Source organism: Pan paniscus, chromosome 6 (assembly GCF_029289425.2).
Source record: "Pan paniscus chromosome 6, NHGRI_mPanPan1-v2.0_pri, whole genome shotgun sequence".
Taxonomy (NCBI): Eukaryota; Metazoa; Chordata; class Mammalia; order Primates; family Hominidae; genus Pan; species Pan paniscus.
Genome location: NC_073255.2, coordinates 161,500,097 through 161,504,150, shown reverse-complemented (window position 1 = coordinate 161,504,150; position 4,054 = coordinate 161,500,097). Strand labels below are relative to the sequence as shown.

Sequence of the window (4,054 nt, the reverse complement as noted above, 5' to 3'; positions counted from 1 at the left end):
TCAGTAACTGTGGAACAGCAAGTTAGCCATTCTATGGCCATTTAAATATGTAAAATTGTTGACAAAGGAGGAGTATTTTAAGAGCTTGGAATCTTCTTAATAAAGCAGTTTTAATGCTCATTTTTCTTATATTTTCTATTATAGTAAAATGCACATAAAATATAACATTTAAATCATTTTTTTCAGTGTACAGCCCAGGGATATTAAGTATGTGCATACTGTTGTGCAGCCATCACTGCCATTTGTATCTAGAACTCTTTTCATAAAAGTATAGAAAACTTCATCAATTTGCATGTCATCTTTGTGCAGGAGCAGTGCTAATCTCTGCTTCATTCTAATTTTAGTATATGTGCTGCCAAAGCCAGTACTTTTAAATGCGCATTTTAAAGAAAACATTTATTTACAGAGAAGGGAAAAGAAAGAAACTCTGACCTTGAAGACAGTCATAATCTTTTGATTATTATTATCAAAATAATAGCTTAGATCAATTCCACAGAGCTCCATACCAGGATACTGGGGCACGGAGAGTGACTGTCATGTTCTTCCATAAAATGCCTTTTGATTCTACACTCAGAAGCAGAATATAGAGATGGATTGTCTGATCCAAAATGAATATTGCTATATTTTTCTAATTTTCTGGTTGAAGATGAGAAACTGAAAAATAATTCAAACTCAGATTAATTGAGTCTTTCTATATGCCAGACATTGTTCTAAATAATTTATACACATTGTTTGCCTTAATCCAATAAGAACGCAATGAGATAATTTTCTTACTTTCATTTTAAAGATAATAAACCTGGGATTGAAATGGTATAATTGATTACTCAAGGCCACATAATCAGTAAAGGGTAGGTGAAAGAAGTAGCCCTAGGTTGGCCTGACTCCACAGTCCTTGGTCTTAACCTCTGTGTTCTGTTGTGTTCTATTTCTCTCTTTTTTAAAAGATAGCAGGCCATGCCTGCGCATATGTTTTAGATTTATGGCCTTAGTCTCCCCAAATCATTCTGTTTTTATTAATATATTATTTTTTCTTTTGCAAACAAATATTTATATGGTAGACAATAATACTTACCTGATTATGGTTTGAACCTGTGTTCTCACAATTCTAAGTGTTTTCTCTGTTTATTTTAAAGCCACTTCATTGAGTTATGGTTGACATACAAAAAGCTGTACCTATTGAATGTACACCAAGTTGATGAGTTTGAAGATAAGTATACACCCGTGAAAACAACACCACAATTTATGCCATTAACCTGTTCATCACATCCAAGTTTCCTCCTGCCCTCTTATTTTTTATTATTATTATTTGTGATAAGAACACTTAACATAAGATAAATCCTCTTAGCAAATTACAAAATATACAGTACAGTATTGTTAACCATAGGCTATGCTGTGCAGTAAATCTCTAAGACTTATTTCTCATGCATAATTGAAACTTTGTATCCTTTGACTAACACCTTCTGTCCTTCCCAGTGCCAGCCCCTGGAAACAGATTTGTGGATTTTAGGGTACAGGGTAAGATTTTTTTTTTTTCGATGGAGTCTTGCTCTGTTGCCCAGGCTGGAGAGCAGTGGCACGATCTCGGCTCACTGCAACTTCTGCCTCCCCAGTACAGCAATTCTCCTGCCTCAGCCTCCCGAGTAGCTGGGATTACAGGTACCTGCCACCACGCCCAGCTAATTTTTGTATTTTTAGGAGAGATGGGGTTTCACCATGTTGGCCATGTTGGTCTCGAACTCCTGACCTCATGATACACCTGCCTTGGCCTCCCAAAGTGCTGGGATTACAGGCATGAGCCACCGTGCCCGGCCGGGAAGATTTTTATCAATGTCCTTTGGTGCAATTTCTCTATATTCATTCTTGTAATTTGCTTATTTCTGAAATTATGCCTTTGAAATTAAAACATTTCTTGAAATAAAACTGCCATGCCAGAAGACACCCTATAGAACTCAATTCAGTTCTTACAAACATTCCTGCATCTACGTTCTGATTCTAACACCTGTTACATACTAACAGATATAGCTATTTCCAGAATTTGTTCAAATGGAACTTTACTACCATACGCTGAGTTATTCTGGAAGTCTTAAATATTTGTAAGCTGTTGGTGAGTTTTCTGCTTATTTAGACTTTGTTTTGTGGGCTTTCCTCACAGAGCGCCCACCCCTGGTGTTATTAGGAGCTCTCTGCTGTAGTTAGGTGGAAACAGTGTGGTTTGGAAGACACCTGATTCAGGTTTCACTTTGGCTCTCTCACTTGTTGTATGTAATGTGTAATTATGGTCAACTTTTTCCAATCTCCAAGCTTATAGGCAGTAGGAATTTCAGACTTACAATCAAGTAGATATTTTTATAGTTGAGTAGAAATATATTTCATGTTTGTTAGAAGGAGTGGCAGAGAGGATTGGGAAATGGTTTTAATTTTATGCTAACCAATCTACACTGGTGATAAAGAAAGTGATCTGAGGTCCATGTTTCTCTCTTCTCTCTTCCTTCCCTTCTCTCCCCTGAGCCTCTCCCCCAAGCAGGCCTGACCAACCACTGACACTGCCTCATGGATATAGTTGGATCATAAGAGCAGGAGGCCAGGCACAGGGCACAACTTTCCTAATCCCTTTCCTTTTACTCCCTCCCTTAAGCACTGGATTCTAACACTGCAGGTTAACGAGTCTCTGCACCAAGGTCAGCAGGCAACCTTATTGTCTAAAGCACCAGCCCAGCTTTTCTTTTCATTTCCAATTTTGTTTACTCTCATCTTAGAGACCTGCTTATTTATTTATTAGTATTTTTAGAAAATGTGGTATATTTAGAAAACAGAGTACCACTATTTAGCCTTTGAAAAGAGGGAAATTCTGCAAGAAGCAATGACATGGATGAACCTTAAAGACATTATGCTGAGTGAAATAAGCCAGTCACAGAAAGACACATACTGCTTCATTCCCCCTATATGAGGTATCTTAAATAGTCAAATTGATAGAATTAAAGAGTGAAATGGCAGTTGCCAAGGGCTGGGGGATGGGGAAAATGGGGAGTTAATTATCAATGGGCATAAACTTTCAGGTGAGTGATATGAGTAAATTATAGAGATCTGCTGCACAACATTTTAAGATAATTTGTAAGTGGAAGCTAAGCTATGGGTACACAAAGGCACACAGAGTGGTATAATGGGCATTGGAGACTCAGAAGGGGGAAGATTAAGAGGTGGGTGATAAAAATCTACATACCGGGTACAGGGTACACTACTCAGGAGACAGGTGTGCTAAGACCTCAGAATTCACTACTATGAAATTCATCCATATAACCCAAAACCTTGTACCCTAATAGCTATTGAAGTATTTTAAAAGATAGTTCATTTGTATGGTTAACAAAAATGTACTTAACCCATGTTAGACACTTAGCCATGGCATTTTTAAAGATGAAAGAAGCATAATTCTCAGTGTTCAGACTTCATGTAGTACATGTAAACAATTATGAAAATACAGTGTGTTAAAGCTAATAATAGAAGTCTGAGCAACAATCTAAAGGCCCACAGAGCAGACAGTTGAGTGCTTATTACATGTTATGAGGCTTCCCAAGGCAGGTGATAACTGAGCTAGGTATTGAAGGGTGAGTAGAAGCTGTTCAGGCAGAAAAGACAGAAAATGGCCTTCAAGGCTAAAGAATATCATATGGATGTAAAAGCACGCACTGACCTGTAGTCAACAATACTGTGTTATACACTCAAACATTTGTTAAGAGGGTAGATCTCATCTAAGTGTTCTTACCCATAATAAAACAAAAATTAAAAATTAAAGACAGCTGCTTTTGCAATATAGCTTTCCGGTGAGGAAAGCGAGATTACACTAAGGTTTTGTTAAAATTTCCAAACAGTATCTGGTCCCTGTTACCTGGGAATGTTTCACATTGCCTTGATTTAATTTTGTGGAGCGGAACTGCCGAAATTTTGTGGCTTGGTGTGCTCTTTTAGATTATGTTGTACAGAAAAAGATTTCTGACTATGTACCATAAACATCTACTTTAAAATCAGGGCAATTGTTTAAAATGAACAGGCTTTTGAA

The 4,054-nt window shown here is 37.3% G+C and overlaps 1 non-coding gene across 1 annotated transcript; it reads right to left on the bottom strand.

Moving 5' to 3' along the window:
* Nucleotides 1-264: 264 nt before the first annotated feature.
* On the bottom strand, nucleotides 265-368 carry LOC112440536 (U6 spliceosomal RNA). Its single transcript, XR_003028575.1, has one exon. It is a non-coding gene; the product is annotated as a U6 spliceosomal RNA (small nuclear RNA).
* Nucleotides 369-4,054: the final 3,686 nt, after the last annotated feature.